At 42.6% G+C, this 26,291-nt stretch overlaps 1 protein-coding gene across 1 annotated transcript in view; it reads left to right on the forward strand.

Annotated features, from left to right (window-relative positions):
• SSBP4 (single stranded DNA binding protein 4) overlaps window positions 1-26,291 on the forward strand; it is a 455,748-nt gene that overhangs the window by 353,581 nt on the left and 75,876 nt on the right. The gene's annotated exons all lie outside the window — the stretch shown is intronic.

The raw sequence follows: 26,291 nt of genomic DNA on the forward strand, positions 1-26,291 counted from the left end.
GGTGATTTTGAGGTCACAAGATTAGGGGCAATAACTTGTCAATACAATAATGTGATGTATGTGTGTTTTGCTGGAGGCACCAGACACCCTCTTGGTTTGCCTACAGACTGTAAACAGACTTGATCATTGGTTTTAGTTATGTCAAACTGTTGCAATGGGTGAATTGCAAAAACATTTTGTGACTTACGGTATATGCAACCCATTGTGTGATTAAGCCAAAGAAACTTTGCATTTTGCAGTAGTGGCTGATTAGACAACTTAAAATTGTGGAAAATGTTTGCGCCATCTCACTCCAGCAAAAACCACACTTTAAAAATTGCTTAGATCTAAGCTGTTCAATCAAGCTATTCAATAAGAACATGCACCTTTCTGATAACTTTGGGGGAGTACACATGACTTAAGCACAGGAAAACAGCAGGAAAAATAAATAGATTTACATATACAATGATAAATTCCCCCCTATGTCGATTCTATAAGTTAACTGGTTTATGTGTATAAATTATTATCTGCGGGTATTTACAGACCCTAAGTGGCCACCCTTACAAAGTACAAACAATCCTAACTATAAAAGCAGATCTTAACCAATAGTAAGCAAAATGGATATTTTAAAAAATGTTATACTATACAATGATGATCCTAACCCAAAGCACCTGCACTGAAAAAAACATGAGTCCAATTCCCTTTAAAGACAGTCAATTGCTCTATCCCTAGGAGTGTTATTGCCCCACTGTGTGTAAAGAATTTTGAGTAAGGCCCGATCGGGCCGAAACGCGTCACCTTTTTCCCATGTCCTGTGTATGGAGAATTTTGTTCGGAAGAGTTGTGCCGTGCTGAAGATTTCCGTTTCTAAAGAATTTTCCAGATATGTTCTGACTTTCTAACATATTGCCGTCATATTAGAAATACTGATACAAATTCTAATACAAATAAATATGTAAATACTGATACAAAGTGGAAGGTGAGATCATTGATTCTTTGTTTTGTAGGAAGAGTAGCCCATGTACCATAACTACATTTTCCGATCTAAATGTAATATTGGCAGCAAGAACATACAAACAAATAAAGATAGAAAGATTCTGTATTCTTATGGCATATAATCAAAGAGGATTATTGCTTTTCTACTGTAATGGATGGATTCACTCTGGGGATTCCTGTTTCCCTTCCTTGCGCAGTCTATTCACACGCAATAGACAGGTGCCGCTAACCCTTTGCTTATTTACCGCATAGTTCATTGAAAGCAAAGCCTTTCCAAAACATCCAACAAGCATATCTTCATGTAGACTCTCTGGCTGCTGGATAAGCCTGTGTGCCAACAATCGATAAAGTGAAGCGGTCTTTGCTTGAAATGTCTGTCTACTGTTATTTCCTGCAAAACCAGCAGTACATATGGTTTAGTATTGCTACTTTCCTACAAGGTGAACAGGGTATGCATAGCAGGTGACTCCAAATGAATATTAACACCTTAGTCTTGGTGAAGAAGGTTTTTAGGTGATTGCAAACAAGTATTTGACGCTGTGAATAGTAATTAAAGTGTAGCTTAGCTGTCATTAGCAAAAACTTTTGATATAATGTAGATAATACTATTATTTGTATCTTTTTTATATTCATTGGTTAAAAAATGTGTATATTTTTGGGTGAAAAAATGCTGTCCCTGCAGCTATTGCCTGTGTGTCTCTATTAGGAGTCCAAATTCAAGGAAGTGATGGCAGGACAAGCAAGGCTCTGTGCAGGATCCTGCTGTGTGAGACGGAAGCATGTCATAGAGCCTTAATGTACAGAGCCCTGCTTGTCCTCAGTGTACAGAGCCCTGCTCGTCCTCAGTGAACAGAGCCCTGCTTGTTCTCAGTGTACAGAGCCCTGCTTGTCCTCAGTGTACAGAGCCCTTTTTTTCCTCAGTGCACAGAGCCTTTCTTGTCCTCAGTGTACAGAGCCCTGCTTGTCCTCACTACACAGAGCCCTGCTTGTCCTCAGTGTACAGACCTCTGCTTGTCCTCAGTGTACAGAGCTCTGCTTGTCCTCAGTGTACAGAGCCCTGCTCATCCTCAGTGAACAGAGCCCTGCTTGTTCTCAGTGTACAGAGCCCTGCTTGTCCTCAGTGTACAGAGCCCTATTTTTCCTCAGTGCACAGAGCCCTTCTTGTCCTCAGTGTACAGAGCCCTGCTTGTCCTCAGTGTACAGAGCTCTGCTTGTCCTCAGTGTACAGAGCTCTGCTTGTCCTCAGTGTACAGAGCCCTTCTTGTCCTCAGTGTACAGAGCCCTGCTTGTCCTCAGTATACAGAGCCCTGCTTGTCCTCAGTGTATAGAGCCCTGCTTGTCCTTAGTGCACAGAGCCCTGCTTGTCCTCAGTGTATAGAGCCCTGCTTGTCCTTAGTGCACAGAGCCCTGCTTGTCCTCACTGTACAGAGCCCTGCTTGACCTCACTGTACAGAGCCCTACTTGTCCTCAGTGTACAGAGCGCTGCTTGTCCTTAGTGGACAGAGCCCTGCTTGTCCTCAGTGTACAGACCCCTGCTTGTCCTCAGTGTACAGTCCCCAGCTTGTCCTCAGTGTACAGAGCCCTGCTTGTCCTTAGTGGACAGAGCCCTGCTTGTCCTTAGTGTACAGACCCCTGCTTGTCCTCAGTGTACAGTCCCCTGCTTGTCCTCAGTGTACAGAGCCCTGCTTGTCCTCAGTGTACAGACCCCTGCTTGTCCTCACTGTACAGAGCCCTGCTTGTCCTCACTGCACAGAGCCCTGTTTCTTTGGATTTGGGTGTTGTGCACCTCTCACCTGGAGATGCCTTCTAAATCCAATTTTAGTGCTTGCAGGAGTTGTTTTTAAGTGTTTTGCACCACTCACCCATAGTGATAGTCAGTGTGGCTTTGTGTTGGAGTTGGCTGGGCAAGTTCTTGGTAGCAGGACTCTGCTGTGACTGTTGCTGCAGTGAATTGACACTAGGAGACCTGTAGTCCCTCACCACTGACTTAAAGAACATATGGGGACTATGGCTGCTGTGAATTGGCAGCATGTGGGGATTTGTTAAAGGGGTTATCCACCATAAGGTGATTTTAGTACATACTTGCAAGGCTATCTAGGTAGTTCCTGTTGACATTTGATCTGTCAAACTACACATCCCATAGTTCCATTCTTGTAAGTGTGAAGTTACATTCCTCCCTCCCACACATCAGCCACCCCACCCATTGCAGCACAAATAGGCTCAAAAGATCAGTATTTTCTAATCAGGGTGCCTACAGCTATTGCTAAATTATCTTTCTGTCGCTCCACCCATTGAAGCAGACAGGCTCCCTCTGATCACCTGACTAGTGATATCAGTTCTCGATGCACTGCAACCTGGGAAATCCAGAGACATGAATAATTTTGTATGTTGTTAAAAATAAATATTGGAGTGAAAATCACAGAAGAATTGTGAGAAAACCGTCACACACAGGTACAGACACTATATTATGAAGTACACTAACTTTACAGCCCCTGTAGCATAGTCAAATAAAAAAAGATCCTGGAATACCCCTTTAAAACCTTACTACTGCTTCTGTATTCCTTTGTAGATTTTCTACAAACATAATGGAAATATGTAGATTTGCATAATGGAATATTTTTTTTTTTTATCAGTATTAACAGGATGATTCATAAATGCTAAAAATCAGTAAAAGTGTAAGCTATTTTCTTTTTTTTTTTATCTCCTAAGGGGACTGTAGTGTTGAAATGGTACCATCTAAATTCTCAGATAACACACTTAGAACTTAATGTAAAACTTAATTTAACCAATAATATCAAAGCAACAAATGATCTGACAGAACCTGCCATGTAACATGATTTCATTCATTTTCACCTCTGGCTTTCCCACCTTCCTGAAATGTTGCTCTCTTGTCTCGGATTTGTCAGTCAAATATATATATTGTGGCTTCAATGAGCATGGAGTCTAGATTCCTAACAAACCTGACTATGGTGGTCATAGACTATGGCAGTTGTGGAAGATCCCAGTCCTTAGGTTAGCCAAGAAAATGTGTGCTTGAACTGGGGAATAGAATTCAGATAAGTAGAAAAGTTGCATAGATTGTTGGGGGTTTGTTAGATTAAAAGAGTTTTGTGTGGGAAATTCAACACTATGTAATTTGGGATGCAAAGCCTTTTGTAGCTTTATCGTTAGGCCAGATATACTTATGGCTTGACCAGATGGGTGTCAGGATCCGGATGGGTATGCAGCGAGGACACAGGTGGTGGATCCTCTGTGTCAGTGGGGTGATGACGTGGGCCGTACCAGGGGAACGGAGTCTAAGGGGTTACTGGTTTTCACCAGAGCCTGCCGCAAAGCGGGATGGACTTGCAGCGGCAGGTAACCCCCAGGTCGTTCCACCCGATAGCGACTCAACCCCAGCTGACGGCTGAGACAGGCGCGGTACAAGGGATAAGACAAGAGCAAGGTCGGACGTAGCAGAAGGTCAGGGCAGGCAGCAAGGATCGTAGTCAGGGGCAACAGCAGGGGGTCTGGAACACTGGCTTGGAACAAACACAAGAACGCTTTCACTGGCACTGAGGCAACAAGATCCGGCGATACCAGGAAGGGGAAGTGGGTTTTTATAGTGAGGACACAGGTCAAAGTACCGATTGGGCCAGGCACCAATCAATGGCGCACTGGCCCTTTAAATCTCAGAGAGCCGACGCGCGCGCGCCCGAGGGAGTGGGGCTGCGCGCGCCGGGACTTAGCCGACGGAGGACGGGACAGGTGAGGGGATTGGGATGCGAGCTACGCGGGTCGCATCCCCGCCGTTGACACTAATGCAGGGCTCCCGGTCAGCGGGTCTGACCGGGGCGCTGCATGGAGGTGAACGCCGCGAGCGCTCCGGGGAGGAGCAGGGACCCGGAGCGCTCGGCGTAACAATGGGCTACATAAATTGGTGTATTGGCTTCCAATTTTGTGCTTTTAATTAAACCAAGCCAAACATTGTTGAAGAATATTAATCTATCTGACTGGAATATAACATTGCGATTTGAATGTGTTCCCGTTTACTTTTAATATTTGTAAATATTGTAACTTTTATTTGCCTTTTTAGTTCTCGTCCTACCCTTCTGTCCACACGAACATTCCTCAAATGCTGTTTGACAGGATCCAAGACAGCTGTATTAAACTGAGATTTTTTCCTCAGCAAGTGAAGCATTTAAACACTGGCCATGTAGTCTAAATCAAGCAGTGCTAAGCCCTCTTGTATCCCAAAGGGTATATATCAGTGAGCGGGAGACCTCTCCAAACAGGATTATCAGACAGTGCTTGTCTGAGCTTCACAAGCACACGGATAGTAGGCTTGGAGAGAGGATGACTTTTTACTGTCTCCTCTATTCTGTTACTTTGTATCCTCTTCCCATTACCAAAAGAGGGGTTAACAAGAGCAGTAAGAGGTTACATGCTAAGTCTACAATGCTAAACCCCAACATTATTATTACAGGACAATATATAAACCTCACACATACTAAATTATTTGCTCTTCTTGGTGATTCTGTGTGTTTTCAACCCTTTTGTTGAGACGTATGGATGGCACAAAGCTGTAACCATAAGGCTGCCTCGTTCATTTGTTCAGTCAGATCATATAGATTATGTGAAGTCTTTCATAGAATCTGCTTGTTTCTCTTTGCTCAGGACAATGCTTGCTCTCACTGTCAACAATAAACCAAAATGTATCTGCAGAAACTGGAAAGTCAAGTCAGAAATGTATATGTGGTGAGCTTGAGGGAGAGGATGGTGTCTGGGGTGTTGCAGAGTGGTAGAGTAGGTTATAGGATTAACCCTTAATTGTCGTGACGCCAGGATGAGGTTTTCTTTAGGGTAATGATCCTACCGCCAACCGTCACAGAAACGGTAGGGAGAAATAATTGAAAGTCCACAGCAGAAGATGATGAAAAACCGATATAAACTTATTGTATATTTTACTTACTGTATATTTTATGCAACTGCAGGTAACATAACAGTCTTTAGAAGAGGACCGTGGTACAGGCTCCTCACAGGTTTGCTGGGACTTCTGAGGTTACTGAGCTTTGGTTTGCTAGCCACTGTGCTATTGAATTTAGGGTATTTTGGAGTTGCAGTAGTCACACAGGATTTGTAGTTTCGAGCTGGATAACTCACGGTTTAGTGGCTGCGGAAGATTTAGGCTTCAGGCCTAGCTGGAATTGATGATTGTTCTGAGATGTGCTTTCGCTGATAATCCAGAACTAAGAGAGATGTTACTGCTTTTGAGTTCAGCAAGAAGAGCAGCAGCCCCTTATATATTCAGGGGGCAGGTACAAAGCTCATTGGTTCTGCAAACCTGTCAGTCCTGACCTAAGGAACTATGGGTATGACACATGACCCAAAGTTCCTTAAACCTTAACATAACACAACGATTTAAAGGCACATGACCTCTATGGTCCTATACATACTATAATAAATATCTATAATAAATATATAATAAATATATACATTTATAGACATTATCAAGAGGCGACTAGGGATTTAGGCCTCCAGTAGAGCCCTACTAGCATGGAGGGACTCTGGCTGAGGGGACTACAGACAAAGGGACAGGACCAAGTCCTGTACTGGGAGACCACATATACTTTGCATCTGACCTTGCAGCTGAAATTTATTGAAGCATGGTAGCTCAGTGGTTAGCAGGGTACCCTGCAATACTGGAATCATGGGAAAGAATATGATTAGGGCATAGAACTTGTGTGTTCTTCTTGTTCCTGTCTTGTTTTTTTCTGGGTTAGACTAATATTCTCCTTCACTTTAAAAACATACCCATAGTCTGCCCTAGAGGAGACGAAAAGTGATGTAATGGCTCAGAATATGTTATATGTAAATCAATGTATTCAAAAAGTAGTGCAGGTATTTCAATGATACACACATTGCAACACTTCTGCTTATATATTATACGCACTACTCCAATGTGATACATGCCTTTAAGCTACTTTTAGTTTTCAGAATTATTGTGAACCTTCAGTTAGATTAATATCAGTCCCGCTACAAGCAGTGCATTATGTAGATACGAAGGGAGCTGTATTGATATATACATATATGTGGCCATAGCATATCCCCCCTCTACACGTACCGGGGCCTCTTCTTCTAGCTTATTTTTTTTTTCCATCTCCACTCAGTGGTGCAGCTGGCCATAAATCTCAGCTGTGAAGATGGAGGGGGTTGGTTGCTCCTAGTATTCCCTCAGATTTCTCTCCCTCTCTTTCTCTCTCTCTCTCTATAATTGTTAACAGCTCCTGAAGCAGCCAGGAAGAAAAAATAGGGCTAGCACTGGGAAAATGTGGTTGGTTCATTGGGTGGTGCTTAAGGAGAACTGGTGACAATACTTAAAACTCCTAGATGTTGAGGAAATACTGTTTTCTCATATAGATCTCCTGTGAAAAATATGGTGCTTTGTGATTGTTTGCAAAGTATTGTAATAGGAGGTATGGACTTGGCTCATGGGCATAGACATGTATGTGTTTATAGTTTTACACCGTCAATTAAAACTACATGAAACATGATCTATTTAGAATAATTTGTAGATCCATACATACGTTTTAATACAAAGACTTCTTTACAGACCAGTTTACAATGAAGCAAATGCTCTTTAATCTGTCATGCAATACAATGAGTGTTTAGGGATTGGCTCTTGCCCACCACTTTTCTTAAATGGGCACTGTCATGAAAACAAAAAATTGATATGTTGTAGTACTTCAGTACTACAACATATCTCTAATATAGTTTAATTAAAAAAAGTGATTTTAAAACCGTTTAAAATCACTTTTAAATTCGGCCACTAGGGGTCGCCCTCCTAGTGGCCGAATGCATTCAGCAGTGACGTCACCACTGAATTTTGACTCGTTGAAGCCTGGCAACGAGTCGAAATTCAATCACTGCTGTGCTTGCTCCCACCTGTCAATCAGACAGGTGGGAGCGAGCGCTTTGAAGGAAGAGGACGCGCGCAGGCTTGGGGACAAGGTAAAGTATTATGTTCACTGTATTATGTATACTGTTCCCACTACAACTCCCAGCATGGCCTGGGAGTTGTAGTGGGGTAGCCTGGAGGGACACTGAATAGGTGAACTGAGGGGGAGTGAGTTGAGCGGCGCGACGGGGGCGGGGGGGGGGTTGCGGGCTGCGCGGCAGGGAGCGGTATGTGCTCAAGTGTTCATCTATACAGGGTGCCTCCAGTTGTTTCCCCACTACAACTCCCAGCATGCCCTGACAGCCAATAGATGTCAGGGCAAGCTGGGAGTTGCAGTGGGGAAACAGCTGTAGGCACCCTGTATAGGTGAACTACGGGCGGAAGTGCCAGCCCCAGCAGGCATCAGTGTGGTGGTGCCTGCTGGGAAAGTCTGCCTGGTAGTGAGCACGCTACCAGGCAGACAAAAAAGCATTTTTTATATGTAAAAAAAAAAATTTAAGGCAGGGAGGGGGTTAGGGATAGATGGGTAATAGGCAGGGACAGAAAAAAAAGGGATGGTGGGAGCTACCCTTTAAGGAATTCTTAAGGAGTTGAAAAGATTTCTTGCTCCTTTGATAAACAATAAATGGAACATAACTGGAATTTTTTTTGTTGTTGATTATCTCCTATTTTATTTTTTTCTGTTTGATCAGAAAATAATTTACTTTCATTCCATGAAGCCAGAAAGTTTAGTATTTAACTTACATGTTTTGTTTTGTATATGTGAATTGTTTATTCCCTATGAAGTAAAAAGCTATGTGATCCTTATCTTTGTGTGGTGAAAACATAAAATTTAGTTATGAAACTGCATTATAACTAATAAGGTGAATTGCTAAAGTAGTCTGAGGCATAAATGTTTTAACTTCTCCTTTGTGCACTTCTTTGGATATTGACCGAGAGAAATGATAGAGATATATTGTATGTGGATTATCCCGAAGGGAACAGATGTATAGTTTCACCTTTGGAACAGACGTCCACTTGGTATCCTTTATTTTATGGCCTAGGTTTTTATAAATCCTGGGGAAAAACATCTATACTTCCCACAGAAAACATGTATTTTTTTTTTTTTTGCTAAAATGTATGTCTTTACACTTGTACTACAGGAATGGGGTAGTATCTTAGCATGGAGCATATTCTGCTGCTACCCATTAAAGTAGTGGACGGGAAGCAGAGGTATATCAGGTTTGCTTGATGTATAGTATGTCTCTCTCAAGTATTGTATTGTTATGCAAAGTTTTTTTTCCTACATGAAATGTATTTTATGTCTTGCACAACTAGTCAAAAGCATATACTGAAATCTGCATCGTGCAAAGGGTTAATGTTTTTTTGCACATGTATTTTGTCCATCTAAACAAGGATTTAGTTACATGCAGGACTCCTGACTAATGAATGCAGGAGTCAGTCCCAAGTCCGCCATCCTTTTCTGGGAAAAGAGCTGTACCTAACCTTGGTCTAGACATTAGTGTTAGTTCCCTCAGCCTTCCTAAGGAGACTAAAGTAGTTAGTCTAAGTAATGCTAATGTCAGACATACCTCCTGTGAATAGGTCACAAACCAGTCACTAGTCCTGTCTGCAGCAAAATCATCCCTGGGCCTAGTTTCAGCCCTGCTGCAAGAATAGTTTTCTCTGCATTTCTGCCTCAAGAAGGGTATTTCTTAAAGAAAGGAGAGGGCTGAACAAGGGCCTCGGTGTCTTTCACTGGATCTCACAGATTACTACAAGAGTGAGTAAAGTGGAGTATCTAGTTTGCATTGCACTGTGGTTACCCTGGCTTTGTGTGCGGAACCCATTTATTTGAAAAGGTATGTGAGACACAGAAGAGGGACATTGGGTTAACACCACTCAACTACGTGACAAACACTTCAGGGACTAATATCCTCATCCTAACCCACAGTTAGTTTGCTCTTGTTCCCAAATACTCACACTAGCTTGCTGGTACTACCTAATGCTCTTGATTTGTTTCATTGTTATTGCCAATATATTTTAATATTGAGTTCAACAAAACAAGTTCCACAAATCAGTAATATTTGGTGCACTTGAGTTGGTGCATTGATAGTCCCTTAGGTGAGATGTCACCATTCACATGCTTTTCTACATCATGTACAAGATTATTCTCTGCTCAGCATATACAGATGTACTGCAAGTTACTGAAGCGCTGTGTCTTCCTCTCCAGTTAAGCTGTGATGCCCCTGCTACCCAGACTTGGCTTCAAAGCAGATCAGAGGCGGGAAGTTCTTTCTTGTAAAAGCCGTCACGCTGAAATGGGCAGGAGTCTGCTTCCCGTAGGGTTAGAGGGACACAGAGAGGAGCAGGGGAAAGGCCGCTTTTCTTTGAAAGCCTTCCCTTGAATGACTCTGAATGCCAGGAATAGTGGAGAGAAATAGCTGCAATTCAGATATCATTACACATGGAGAGACACACGAGGGACAGGTAGAGCAAAAATTGAAATATCACTCAAATAATCCCACAAAATCCTCCGAAGTAATGGGCTCCCTGGTGCTCCTCACTGTAATACCATATTTAGTGTTCCACATCTCCCTGCTGTCTAGCTGTCACCTCCTTTGATGTCATTTATATAGCAAGGACTGTTTAGGGTAGGCAATGTAGTTTTTACACAGGCAGTGGGGGTTTCATTTACCCAGTTGTAATTCTTGCTAAAAACCAACATGGTATTGCCAGCAAATACAGATATTGTAGCCATGTTAATAGGGAAATTGTAAAGTCATTGTAATTATTTCTGGCCTACAATATTCTTATAACAGGATTTACCTACTGTGTTCTCTCACATGTTATTCCTGGTTTAAACCAATTCAGTCTCTTTGACCTGTGAAGGCACTACAGCCAATACAATCTATCCAGGACACCCAAGGTTATCAATTTGCCAGGTGCCTTATTCCCAGATCCACATCGTTATTTTTCCATTATTTAAACACTATCTCCAGTTTAGAGGTACTTGTTAAAGTCATTTTGTAGGTCATATGGTAATAACACAAACAGCTAATGTTTTAATACAGTGTCACAACATGCATGTCATTTTCAATGATTCTTAAAGAACATCTCTCTTAAAAAGGATGGTATTGTATGCTTTTTAACCAAACACATATATTTAGAATTTAACTGTTATCTTCCTGAATTTCATTGGTGTTTTGTTATTAAGACATGTCCTCAAAAATATTCTACTCCTCTGTAAGTGGGGAGTTGAGGGAGTGCAGAGAGAGACCTAGAAACACGGAGACAGTGCTGGCTTACTGACTCACGCTAAAACTGGATTCTCTTCTTACAATACTCTGTTTTACTCTTTATTTTTAATGTTGCTGCTACTTCTAAGGGTTGCTATAGAGAGGTAGGAAAGCAGGATCCACTGTTTTCTGTCTTTATCTATCCAAAAGTAGAAAAGTGGCACTCCATGTAAGCATGAAAAATTGATTTTGTTTACCTATCCATGTTACAAAAAGGTGATGTTTCAGCCTCTCCATGAGGCTTTTCTTAAGCTTGAGATACATTTCTGACAAGAGGTTTGGAACCTAACCTTGGGAAGCAGAGCACCCTTCTTTAGACCAAGAGTCTTATCAAAGTGCCATTTTCGTTTTTTTACTTTCATTATATTGTATTTTCTGCCTGTATGTAGTGTATGGGGATCTAACATAGAGGCTAGTCTCTCTGTAATACACACTGGAACTATTCTGAGGGAAAACTGACACTTAGATAGGGAGCCTGCAGGGTGGTAACCAGGGAACGTGCACAAGGCTCAGAACAGGATCAACAAGGTCAAAACAGGACTGAAAAATGCACAGTGTGAATAATAAAGCACAAAATCAAATAGTATAGTAAGCCTTACCAAGGGATGTGCCGAATCCCTACATACATTTCGCTTTGTCGAGCTTCCTCAGGGGGTATTCCCTGAGGAAGCTCGACTGAGCGAAACATATGTAGGGGTTCGGCTGTCGGGGAGAGACCTGGGGACAGGGAGATTGAGCCCTAAACTGACCCTAAAACTGCTCTCCCTGCCTACTTGCCCATCCACCCTAAATGGTGGATCGACAACTGGGCACTGGTCCCTCCCTGAACTAAAGTGCAGGGGCCTAAAAACACATACTAATAAATAGTCAGTCATAAACCAGAGGACACTATATCAGCGGTCATGAACAGAGGACTTCATAGATCAGCGGACATGAACAGAGGACTCAGAGGTCGTGAACAGAGGATACTATAGATCGGCGGTCATGAACAGAAGACACTATAGATAAGTGGTCATGTACAGAACTCCAAATATCTGAATAAAGAACTAATAAACATATAGAATTCAAAACACCAGACAGGAAAACGGATGTGTCAGAAACAAAACAGGAATAAGCTGAATCCCCTAGAAAAACCTCCGGTAGACACAGGAATAACAATACCCTCTGAGTCCCCACGGACAGGTAAATGGGATCTATTGCTAAACAGGAATATTCGCAATCCCATATAAATCCTCCAGTAGACACGGAGTCCCCATGGACAGGTAACAGGGAGGCCTAGTTGCACAGGATATATTTATAGAGCACTGTTCACACTGAACACAAGACAGGAATCGCAATCCCTCAGAAAACCCCCAGTAGACATGGAGTCCCCATGGACAGGTAATAACAGAGATGCCTAGTTACACAGGATATATTTATAAAACACTGTTCACACTGAACACAAGACAGGAATCCCAATCCCTCAGAAAACCTCCAGTAGACACGGAGTCCCCATGGACAGATAATAGGGATACCTAGTTACAACTCAGAAAATAGATACAACAAGATATAATTATAGAACACTCTTCACACTGAACACAAGACAGGAATAATCGCAATCCCTTTAGAACACCTCCAGTAGACACAGGAATAAAAATACCCTCTGAGTCCCCATGGACAAGTAACAGGGATGCCTAAATACACAGGATATAGTTATAGAACACTGTTTACACACAGGAATAGCAATCTCTCCGAACACCTCCAGTAGACACGGAGTCCCCATGGAGCGGTAACAGACATCTAACATAGGACACTGTTCACACTGGACACACAAACTAGACACTCCACTCCACTAAAGGAGTAACCATAATAACAAATCCAAATAGCCTACTGGCCAGCAGCACACTCACCAGTGTGGACTGGATGCTGGCCCAGTAGGAAAACAGAAATATAAAACACAGAACTTTATAAGAACGGATACAAGAGAAAACACAGTGTGAACAGACACATAGCAGAAAGAATATACAAATCCTAAAACCGACTAAACAAACACAGCTTAAACTCTATTAAGAGTATGCCACATAAAATTGGCTAAAACCAGAAAATGCAAAGTGCATGCTAAAACATAGAGAGCTTAAAAAGCTCATACAAAGAGTGTTTCACTCTTTCATCTTAGCAAGTCAGGATTTAATTAAGTCAATCACCCAAGGAGCTACTGGCTAGCAAGCAAAAGGCTATTAACTATTCCCTGACCAGGGAACATAAAACTGTTCACACACAACCAAACTAATTGCTGTGTGTGAACATAGGCCAATACAGACATGACATCGGCACATCCCTTGGTAAGGCTTATTATACTATTTGGTACTGGTTTTCTCACTTATGACCTCCCCCTGATATACTATCTTATACTATATACTTATACTATATACGTATATATTGTTACCTTTGTATGCATGGGTGTGAGTTCAGTTGGTCATATTGATATTATTTAAATTGCCTTCCCTGGGGTGTGCTTACTATAGGTATTGTCCACTGTGCCATTGGTATTTTAAAGTTTTATTATATTTTTGTCATATTTTGTCAATAAAGATGTATTTTGCATTCTAAATGATATGGTTAGGGTCTTCTTCTTTTTGGTGTCATGTGTGTACACCACAATACTACACTGAACAATTGATTATTTTAAGGGTTTATTTACACTTACAGTATCCTGCACATTTTAGATGCGCAGGATTTGAAACTGCAAATTTGATGCTGTGTTCAGTCATTTAGTTTACATTGGCCTCACCTTCCTACATTCCCCGTTGTGCCGATATCGGCATCCCGTTCCCCCGGTGCTGCTCTGCTTCCTCGGCTCGGAACGTCACACTGCAGTCAGCATATCGCCAGTCGCAGCGATGTCCCGCCTCGGCCGGTGATAGGCTGAGGGCACTGTCATGTAAGGAGCCCGGGCAGCAGGGAGAAGGCAGGGCCGGGGCTCCTTACATGACCGTGTGCTCAGTCTATCACTGGCTGAGGCGGGACATCGCTGCTGTCGGCGATACGCTGAGCGCAGTGTGATGATCCGAGGCTAAGAAGCAGGGAACCAAGCAGTGCCGGAGGACCGGGACACCGATATCGGCACAACGGGGGAACGTAGGAAGGTGAGGTGAAGTTTAGTTTTTTTTAAGTTTTTGCAGCCTGTGCACAGGGGAAGTTAAAAATTGTGCGCCTCATTTCTCCTTTAACTCTGGTAGTTCCAGGAGAAAGCCAACACATGTATATTGTAGCAGAGAATTTACAATGTAATAAGGACTGACAAACTGAACAGAAGCAACAGAATTGGTTACAATAGTAAAGTAGGTCAAATATTAGGCATCACAAATATTCCTGACTGCAACAGTATAAGCTCCCATGCCACATTTGTCAATCTAATATTTCAGCTCTAAAACCATTCTCAGTCGTATTAAATATACATTTGTAGCATTAGTTATATTCATTATTGTACCATAAACTGGGCATAGTCAGTTCCTATTCTTATCCTGGGTTGACTTCTTAGTATTCAGTTCTATATATCATTGCCTATCCAGGGCTGTATATCACATGACACTGAGTACCTTCCAAAAGAATGTCCTGGACCAGTCATCTATTTGGGTGTAACCACATTCTGATGGCTTGTATGTTCAGCATTCAGAGAGAAAGATTTGACTGTTTTATCAGAACATACGAGTAAGATGATAGGTATTTTTTTATTATTATTATTATTATTATTATTATTATTGTGTGTGTTATTATAAAGTTAAAAGCTGTCACCACCTAAGATCAGACCCAAAAAAATGTAGGTAATAAAGTTATCTTTTTCTTCTAGGGGTGTCACTGTTACAATTCTGAGGAGAGGGTATGATATTGGTAAACAGATTCCTGGTCTTGGATTTGGTATATGGGTTTGGGCTTTTTACAGTCCCCTTACTCTCACCTCATCTGGACTGTTTACAGCTACACAACTTTTACAGGTTATTCCTGGGTAGTTGGCCTGGTTCTGTGATCTAAAATTGACTTTTATGTAATACATTATTTAAATATCGAATGACAGTTCCAGATCGGTGCATGGTAATATCTCCATATCAATGATTTACTTAGATAATGAAATAAACAGCAACATGTTGGTGATTCATTCTATTTCCATATATTTTGTTCCTCTCATTATTGCTGTATTTTGTACTGGTACAATGAAACAATGCTGGAGTATAAGGAAATGATGTCCTCAAATGGCTTCCATTGAATCTTACATGTGGTTATCTAGTTACTGAAAGCAGAACAATAAGATGCCATTTACTGCAGTCATAATACATAATACTCATACACTTTATTGCCCTAGTTTGAGGACAAGTTAACTTAAAGTTTAATTACCCTTTTTTACTCATTTAAACCAGATACGGACATATAATCCTTTCCTCTTCACTGGCTTTATTCTCTGATTGTAGATTATTATTTTTTTTTTCTGTACATGAATATGGGGACAACCATCTCACCTGAGCTGCTGTTAACAAAATTTAAAGATATGCTTTACAGCAGCCTGTAGTCTCACTCATTTAAGGGGTACTCCGGTGAATTATTTATTTATTTCTTTTTTAATCAACTGGTGCCAGAAAATTAAACAGATTTGTAGATTAATTCTATTTAAAAATCTTAACCCTTTTAGTACTTATCAGCTGCTGTATGCTCCATGGGAAGTTCTTTCTTTTTAAATGTCTTTTCTGTTTGACCACAGTGCTCTCTGCTGACACCTCGATCTGTCTCAGGAACTGTCAAGAGCAGGAGCAAACCCTCATAGCAAACCTCTCCTGCTCTGGACAGTTCCTGAAATAGACAGAGGTGTCAGCAAAGAGCACTGTGGTTAGGCAGAGAAGAACTATACAACATCATCCTAAGCATACAGTAGTCGTACTGGAAGGGTTATGATTTTTAATAGAAGTAATTTACAAATCTGTTTAACTTTCTGGCACCAGTTGATTTAAAAAAAATGTTTTTCACTGGAGTACCCCTTTAACTTCTATGGGAGATTAACACATTCCCTGGTGGTGATGTAAATGATCGCATCATCGCCAGGATGCCATTTGCAGGAGAGAGCTGTTATATCTAGTAGTGTTGAGCGGCATAGGCCATATTCGAATTCGCGAATATTCGCGAATATATGGACGAATATTTGTCATATATTCGTGAATATTCGCATATTCGTTATATTCCCGTTTTATTTTCGCATATGCGAAAATTCGCGTATGCGAAAACTATCATGTGCATATTAGCATATACAAAATTAACATACGCGAAAATTCGCATATGCGAAAATTAGGATATGCTAATTTACGCATATGCGAATTTTCGCACGCCAGTCTCACACAGTAGTATTAGAGCCTTCTTTACACCACACAAGCTGGAAGCAGAGAGGGGTGATCACTGTGATGTGTACTGTGAAAAAAAAAACAAAAAAAAAAGAATATTCGTAATTACGAATATATAGCGCTATATTCGCGAAATTCACGAATTCGCGAATATGCGATATTCGCGAATAATATTCGAATTGCGAATATTCGTGAGCAACACTACTAACTAGACTGAGCACATCTTTCCTAGTGACAAATGTTACTATATCAGAACCCTCACCTATAAACCACAATGGCAATAAAGGGCATCTATCGCTAGGCCTGGTACATCCTAGTATTACACAAATCATTGGGCTTTCTACAGATTATTGTCTGGGATACCTTCGTAACAAAACTTGGGCAACCCCTTTAGGACCAGAAATACCCTAGGCCTTAAGGAGTTACAAAATGTTTCTTCAGGTTAACTTTACATTGACTCTCTTAGTTTATGATATAGGGAAACTGATCATGTATGGCCTATTTCTGTTTAATATTCATGCAGCACCAATGTTTTGCAGCAGAGAACAGTATATAAGATCTAGAATGAAATGCTTCTAGAGCCCTTGCCGGCATTGGCTTATGCACTTTTGAGGAATACCGTCATCCCTATTCTGATTTATATACTCAGCCAGTATCAGTCATTACGTCTAACACTAATAACTGTTCTAAAATGCCCTCCATTATTTTATTCATGTAAGGATTTCTATTTATACAAAAACATATCCTGGATCCAGTGTTTGTCAATGACTTTTAAGTCAGTTTTCCTGCCATATTTTAGTGTATAAATCTTGCTCATACATCTAATAATGACACCATGTGGGACACTGGAGCTGATATAGTACATTACACATTCAATGTAGCCATATATAACAAATTGGTCACAGAGCCTCCCTTTTATAAGTGAGGACATTTTAAGGAGCGTTTTCAAGATTTTCCAGTTCAAGATGAAGCTCAAATTCGTCTTTGTTTTTAAAAGGTTGTTCCACAATTGAACAGGATCTATTACCAGGTTTATGCTGCCCTATCTGTATAGTATACAGAGACCCTGATTTCAACAATATGTCACTGTTATGCAACAGTTTTCATAAATAAGTGTTTATTAGCTACAGAAGAAGCCAGGAACACTAGTCCTCCCAATGATTTACTCGGTACAATGTAATATTTATAATTTGATGTTCCCCTGATCCGCCACAGAAAGCTTTCAGCCAACAGACATAAAATGGGGTATTCCAGGCAAACAAAATGTTTTATAATGGAGGAGGGGTGTTTTCAAATAAAAAAAAAACCAGTGCATACCCACCTGCCCCAATCCCCCACAGCTGCTGTTCCAATGGTGCCAAGTCCCCACCTATCGCCACTTCCTGCTGCTTACCGCAGCCGAGCTGCACCTTCTCTGACCTTCTCTGCTGTCAGGGTAGTTACTGGGTCACCCCATAAGAGCTGTGCGCATGCACGTCCTAAATTTCAGTCCTCCTCTAATTCCTTGCCAGGCACTGCATATTTAACAATGCTCCACCCATTCCCTGATGCCTGAGAAACATTGTAGTTAATGAAAGCAAAGGTTTTTGTCTGTATTGTTCCTATGTCCCAGTGTTCATGACCTATAACTGTTTCCTGACTCTGTTTCTTGCCTGATCATCCTGTACTTCGCTGCCCTCTTGTGTATGGCCTGGACTTCATACACTCCTCTGTATTTTGAGCAATCTAACACCACCTGGCTGCTTCTGAAATGTACAGATCTGCTAAAACACCAATTTAGCTCTGCTACATCAAACTGTTTGCTGTGCTAAAACCATCTAAAGTATCAGCTCGCCCCCTCCTGCCTGTTTTCTTGGCACCAGGGCATTTTGGTCTGCCTGGCCAGCTGCCACTCTTGCGATATCAACCTGGTATCTCCCTTGCAGCTAAAGTCCAGCATCCACATTCTGGATAAAGGGTGAAAACCAGGGAAAAACTTGGGTCCACACCTGCTGGGGCATTGCATCAGGTCATTTTGAAATTATCATATCCTCGCTAACATTACTGAAGAAGGACCCTATGGAGGTCCAAAACATGTCTGATACAGCAATCCTATACATTGCCACAAGGAATTAATAGGGCAATAACCCCATCATAGTCTCCACAATCCCATTCTATCTTTATTTGGTACGGGCCTCAGCCACGAGGATGCCACTGAAAGACCTCATCCCAATTCCCTTCACTATCCATGCTCCCTTCAGGAACTGCAGCGCTTACCATGCCCGGTAAGAGCAGGTGTCCTTCATCCACCGGTGGCTTGGCGCACTGTCCCTCTGGACTCGGGCTTCCATTGAGGTCTGCACAGAGGATCTGCATTCTGTGCAAGAACCAGAGGACCGGCTCAGTACACCTCCGGTGAACGGTACAGTGTACCAATCCTCTATTTACATGAGTTATAGTGAGGGGCAATCCTGCTTACTTGTGGATAATTTAAAGTTACTCCAAGGAGATTTTTGAACTTGGACAGACTTTTTATGCTTATTTGCACAGGAATATTTGTTTGCACACAAGCAAATGTGCTACTCATTATCTGTTGTATCTAATTTCTTATGGTTCATTTTAAAGTAACATTTTATACCAATTTTTTTTCATCAGTCATAAGTACCTACTTAGTTTTTCCACCAGCAAGGGCCCTGCTGGTGCATACGAGTTTTGCTGTTACTGTATCTTTTACTAACTTCTCGGCTCGGCAGTTGCTGACTTTATGCTGCATAAATGAGTTCAGCTTTCAGGTGCTCCGGTGGCTGGAAGAGGTGGATACAGTCCTAGGAGAGAGTCTCCAGCCCACCGGAGCACCTAAAAGCTGAACTCATTTATGCAGGATAAAGTCAGCAAACACCGAGCCGAGAAGTTCGTGACAAATCGACTCACTGAAACTTTGCTCATCTCTAGTAGCAATGTATGTGATTTGCCCTACAGGTGAAACTCAAAAAATTAGAATATCGTGCAAAGTTCATTTATTTAAGTAATGCAACTTAAAAGGTGAAACTAATATATGAGAGAGACTCAGACTGCAGATACCCCATATCTCCCACATTAAATACCCTTAGTCCTTTCCCCAACTTAAATAATTAAATAAAGACAAACACAAATTAACTTTTATCTGTGGGTGAGGGTAGGCCACAGCTTTATTATAAATATAAAATTAACTTTTTATTGAATAACCGTAGAAAAAATTAACCGCATAAATTAACTCTGTTCATCCTGAGAGGTGCTGCCACACCCTCCGGTGCACAGGTTTACCCCAGTTTGTAAACTCTTCACTCTTCTACCGCCAGCTGTGACTTCAAACATAAACACACAAACTAACACACCAACAGGGGAGGGAGGGCGGGACAAAAATCTCCGGGTACGAGGGGCAGAGTGAGGTGAAGGAGGGGTGAGCTCCTTTTTAACCTGGTGGGAGGGGGGATAAAAGCCCGGGTAAAAGGCAAACCCATGATTGGTGTGATCCCCACCTCTCCAGTCTCTGGGCAGTTTAGGAGGAAGGGGGAGGAGGAGCAGGGAGACACAAAGTCTGGAGCTGGGGAAAGGAAGAAGATTAACCCCTACAGTGCTTTTACAACTTAAGCTCTGCAGTCAGAGGACAAGCCAGTTACACATGGCTTGCCCCAACATTACATGCGAAGCAAGATAGTCCAAGCCATGATTTGTCCTAATTGTGATGAATATGATTTTGGGAGCCATGTCGTCTGCTGGTGTTGGTCCACTGTGCTACATTAATCCAGGGTAAACGCATCTACCAGGAGATTTTGGAGCACTTCATGCTTCCTTTCCTTTTAAGTTGCATTACTGAATTCCAATGAACTTTTACACGATATTCTAATTTTTTTTAATTTAACGTGCAGGTGTACTACTAGTTAGCTCGATATAAGTCATTGTTATCTAGACTGTGAGCCGTCCTACCATTTTTTACAGACTGAAAAGAACTATACAACTTCCTCTGTAGCATACAGCAGTTGATAACTACTGGAATGATTAAGATTTTTAAATAGAAGAAATTTACAAATCTGTTTAACTTTTTAGCACCAGTTGATTTGAAAAAATGTATTTTCCACAGGAGTACCCCTTTAATAAGTGGTAACAGATCAGCTTTGCAAGAGGGAACCTTATTATGGACCAGGTATTTCCACCATAAATTCCCATCTTGGCTGGGGGGCCACCACTGGGAACCCCCGCAATCTCTCCTTCAGCACCCACTGTCATCTGGTGCATGGAGCGAAATGGTGATGCAGGGGGCGGAGGATCATGACATCACAGCCCGCCCCCTCCCATAGACTTGCATTGAGGGGGCGGGGTGTGACGTCACAAGGGGACAGGGCCATTATGTCACGATTCTCCTGCATCGCCAGTCATCAGGCACAAAGTTCGTTCTGTGCACCAGATGGCAGGGGGTGCTGCAGGAGAGATCGCGGGGTTCCCAGCGGCGAGACCCCCGTGATCAGACATCTTATCCCCTCTCCGTTGAATAGGGGATAAGATGCCTAGGGGCAGAGTACCCCTTTAAGTCTTCTTGATGCAGTGTGTGAACCAAAAGTCAGGAACTGATTACAAATGGAGGACACTGAGACTGAGACATTGCCCTTTTTACAGCTGTTAGTGTCTTTGGCTTTAAAAACTGCATAAAACAGCTTGAAAGTTGGAACACCCTTTGCCAGCCATTAACTCATATACCCATGCTGAAGGAGAAGGGAATCCTTCATTTTAGTTGAGGACAGAATTATATAGCAATGGACACACTTTTTGCAGTCAGTCACTTATGTTGTAAAGCAGGTCACTATTATTCAGTAGCTGCCTCTAGCCCCACCCACTTAATACCAATTGAAATAATTGTACCTATTACTGTGCCTAGGGATGAATGTGTCAATCCTTAAAGGGTGAGGGACCAGTGACAGCTAATGAGTAATTGGAAGTCTTTTCTGGCAGTGTTTGCCCTTAGCTATCATATGTAAGTTCTCCTGGACTGCTTTACATTACGGCATAAGTGACTGCTGAAATCAGCATGCCTGTTATTATATTAGGACTTCTTAGTCAGGACATCAGGTTCCCTTTAATACTGACAAATGTTCCAGTTGTCAATGCAAATTGGTGATTCATGACTGAATATCACTTTCATCCAATGCTCCAGTCCAGGCTTTATACGTTTTCTCTTTGGCCCACTTGAACCTTGTTTTTTCTCTTTAGATTTTAGTGCTGGATTTCATTTAGATTTTCTATTCATAGATCCCATTATATCCAGATGATTTCTTACAGTTCGGTCACAAACACTGACTACTGTGTCTGGCCAAGTGTTTTTGTTTGTGTTCTATTTTATGGCTTTCAATTTCTGTCCTGAAACAATGATGTCTTATTTGTCTACACACAGGTTTTTTTTCCCCATAACCATACTAGTTTGTTAAAGGGGTTATCCAGGAAAAAACTTTTTTTATATTATAGATTTGTAAATTAAATGCAAAAAGAAACGCATACGTGCACTCACCGCAAAGCAGGGACAATCAAGCCTGGAGGTCCGGTGGCTGTAACGGGATGCCGGGTGTCGACGTCGGAACTGGTGTGTGGCGCTCAGAGGCTACGCCGGCTGTTTCGCAAACTAGTACGTGCTTCTTCCGGCCTCTTTAGAGGCCGGAAGAAGCACGCACTAGTTTGCGAAACAGCCGGCGTGGTGTGTGGCGCTCAGAGGCTACGCCGGCTGTTTCGCAAACTAGTACGTGCCTCTTCCGGCCTCTTTAGAGGCCGGAAGAAGCACGCACTAGTTTGCGAAACAGCCGGCGTGGTGTGTGGCGCTCAGAGGCTACGCCGGCTGTTTCGCAAACTAGTACGTGCCTCTTCCGGCCTCTTTAGAGGCCGGAAGAAGCACGCACTAGTTTGTGAAACAGCCGGCGTAGCCTCTGAGCGCCACACACCACGCCGACGCCGAGACCCGGCTTCCCGTTACAGCCACCGGACCTCCAGGCTTGATTGTCCCTGCTTTGCGGTGAGTGCACGTATGCGTTTCTTTTTGCATTTATATTGTATACTTCACACTATTGTACGTGCACCCCGCAGGAGACATTGTCAGAGGTCGCTGAGGACCGCTTCATGTACATGTCAAGGTGATATTACTCCTATGAGTGCCCTCCCTTTGTTTTTTAGATTTGTAAATTACTTCTATTAAAAAAATGTTAATCCTTTCAGTACTTATGAGCTTCTGAAGTTAAGGTTGTTCTTTTCTGTCTAAGTGCTCTCTGATGACACCTGTCTCGGGAACCGCCCAGTTTAGAAGAGGTTTGCTATGGGGATTTGCTTCTAAACTGGGTGGTTCCCAAGACATGTGTCATCAGAGAGCACTTAGACAGTAAAGAACAACCTTAACTTCAGAAGCTCATAAGTACTGAAAGGATTAAGATTTTATAATAGAAGTAATTTACAAATCTGTTTAACTTTCTGGAGCCAGTTGATATATAAAAAAAAGTTTTTCCCTGGATAACCCCTTTAATTCTTGCATCAAATTTCTATTGCAGCTGACTGGTAACAACCCATATTTTTGCTGTACTCTGCATTGAATTTTCAGTGTAAAGAAAAGTTTTATAATCCTTTCTAGAGATACAAACCACAACTCTTCTGTTGGGGCCATATTTTTTTCATTCTTGTTTTCACTTTCCCTTCTAACTGCACACTATTGTGTATTTGTAGCCTTGTATTTAAAAAAATTAAAATACAAGGTGATTACATTTTCTTTTTTTATTAAAAGGCGTATAACTTACTGTATTTTTCGTCTATAGGACGCACCGGCGTATAAAACGCACCCAATTTATAGGTGCAAAATCTAAAAAAATAAAGATTTTGAACCCAATATTGGTCTTTAACCTGCGGACCTCCAGATGTTGCAAAACTACAACTCCCAGCATGCCCGGACAGCCGTTGGCTGTCCGGGCATGCTGGGAGTTGTAGTTTTGCAACATCTGGAGGTCCGCAGATTGAAGACCACTGCATAGGAGGTAATACTCACGTGTCCTCGCTGCTCCGGACCCGTCACCGCTGCCCTGGATGTCGCTCCATCGCTGTCCCTGTCGCTCCGGAACGTCTCTGCTGCCGGCCAGGTATCCTCGCCCTCCGTCGCCGCCATTACGTCGTTACGCACGCCGACCCACGTACGCGACGACGTGATGACGAGGAATGAGAGCGCCGGCCATACAGGGGATCCCTGAACGGAGAAGACACTGAGGAGGCAGGTAAGGTCCCTCCCGGTGTCCTGTAAGCACTAACCCGGCTATTCAGTCGGGCTGTTCTGGACCGCCGCGGTGAAATCGCAGCGGTTCCGAACAGCCAGACTGAACAGCCGGGTTAGTGTCACTTTCCCTTCAGACGCGGCGGTCAGCTTTGATCGCCGCGTCTGAAGGGTTAATACAGGGCATCACCGCAATCGGTGATGTCCTGTATTAGCCGCGGGTCCCGGCCGTTGATGGCCACAGGGACCGCCGCGATAGGGGTGTATTCGCCGTATAAGACGCACCGACTTTTTCCCCCCAGTTTTGGGGAAGAAAAAGTGCGTCTTATACGGCGAAAAATATGGTACTTGTTTTGGGGTATATATCAAGGTGTGAGAAGGTTCACTTGTTCGACATTTCAGCAGAATGATCAAAACTGTCTTTTTTTGCTCATTGCAACGTATCACAGAACAGATTTCCAATGAAAATGGAACTCTGGTTGCTATGGGCAACAAAGAAAGTTTCTATTTTGTACACATTATATACATCAAGCCCATTGTTTTGTGTCATTTGTGAATTATGTTATTTGCTATGAAGTAAATAATAAGTGATCATCCTCCAAGTGAATTGATTCCATATCAGATGATTACCAAGGCTGGTATTAGGCCATTCCTCTGGCATTGCTGCATAGGCAAATCTTATGGCTGGCCTGGTATTTGTTAATCTTCAGCCGCCATGCCATGGAGTACCAAATGGATGACAGTAGGGCCCACCTTTTTCTGTCAGATGCCATAGATGGTACAATTGATATTGACTGTGACATCAAGGAGGATAAATTGCTGGAATCAGAGTAATGTCCATTTCTGACAGTTTCAGTACTTTGTAATAGCTAACACATTCTGCAAGCTGACCACAATGGCCATGTATGTCAGGGAATGGTAACTAGTACCCAACCATCACATACATTTTTATCACTGATGAAGAACAGGTTAAAGTGGACCTGTCAGCAGGAAAACAGCAGTGTAAATAAGCTCATAATTAAATAGGGTTCTTTATTATGATTCTAGGCATACCTTTTTTATTCCAATAGTCCTCTTTATTGGCGAGATAAAGGCCTTTTTGTTATGCAAATTAAGCCCAAGTGCCCAGGAGCATTTCCCTGCACAGCAAGAGCCCAGGTAAGTGCAGCCCATCTCTTGTTTATCACTAGAGATGAGTGAATTTAGAGTAAATTCGATTCGTCACGAACTTCTCGGCTCGGCAGTTGATGACTTTTCCTGCATAAATTAGTTCAGCTTTCAGGTGCTCCGGTGGGCTGGAAAAGGTGGATACAGTCCTAGGAAAGACTCTTTCCTAGGACTGTATCCACCTTTTCCAGCCCACCGGAGCACCTGAAAGCTGAACTAATTTATGTAGGATAAGCCATCAACTGCCGAACCGAGAAGTTCGTGACGAATCAAATTTACTGTAAGTTCGCTCATCTCTATTTATCACCACCATTTGGCCCACTTGCATCTGCATACCCGGTTCGACTGACCGCCACAAGCTAAAGAAGACATGAGTTTGGACATACCCGGGCTCTTGTCGTGCTGGGGAACGCCCATATGGCATTTAGGCCTCATTTAAATAATAACCTGTTGATGATCCTGATGATTAGCACTATAGCCATGTGCTTATTTACGTCCCTGTTTTCGTGCTGACAGTCCGCTTTAAACATTAATTTAGTCTGTTGGCTTACACAAAGCATTAGAATTTATCTAATTTAAAAAAAAAATGCTGTGTCTAGATGTCTACATACAAATTATGGTATATCCTGGGGTTCTTTTGACTCCCTTTTAAAATCTAATCTCTCCAGTGCTGGTGTGAAAAAGCCAATTCTAGTGCTGTAATTTTACTAGACTAGCCAGTATAAAAGCAGGAATCACTCACTACTTGTGTACTAGAGAATACCGGTGCATTGCCGTGGAATGAGATTTGCCATAGAATGAGATGGTCCGCCTCCATCACATCCTATTGGCTCACACAAGTCACGTGACATATTTAACCGTCACGCATCGACGCGCATGGCAGTCTTAGTTCGGCTATCACAGGGAGAGGATCTGCACCGAGCTCAATTTGGCTATCACAGGGAGAGGATCTCCTCACCCTGTGATAGCTGAAGCTGTACGGAGCTCTCATGGCCTCTGTGGCCCGACAGAAGTTCACACATGTACGCAGCTCATACGGCTGCCTCATATACATTTACTGTTGATCCACAGCGCTATCGGGATCCCTATGCCCGATGGCGCTGTCATCAGGATCCCCACGCCCGCAGCTCTACTCCCCGTCCCCCGCATCTCTACTCCCCGTCCCCCGCAGCTCTACTCCCCGTCCCCCGCAGCTCTACTCCCCGTCCCCTGTGAACGCTCAGGGAGCGATCCACAGCGCTATGGGGATTCCTACGCCCGATGGCGCTGTGATCAGTGTGCGTCCCCGCGAGCGCCCCGTGCCCACAGCTGTACTCCCCGTCCCT

The sequence above is a fragment of the Hyla sarda genome, chromosome 1 (genome assembly GCF_029499605.1).
Source record: "Hyla sarda isolate aHylSar1 chromosome 1, aHylSar1.hap1, whole genome shotgun sequence".
NCBI classification, from domain to species: domain Eukaryota; kingdom Metazoa; phylum Chordata; class Amphibia; order Anura; family Hylidae; genus Hyla; species Hyla sarda.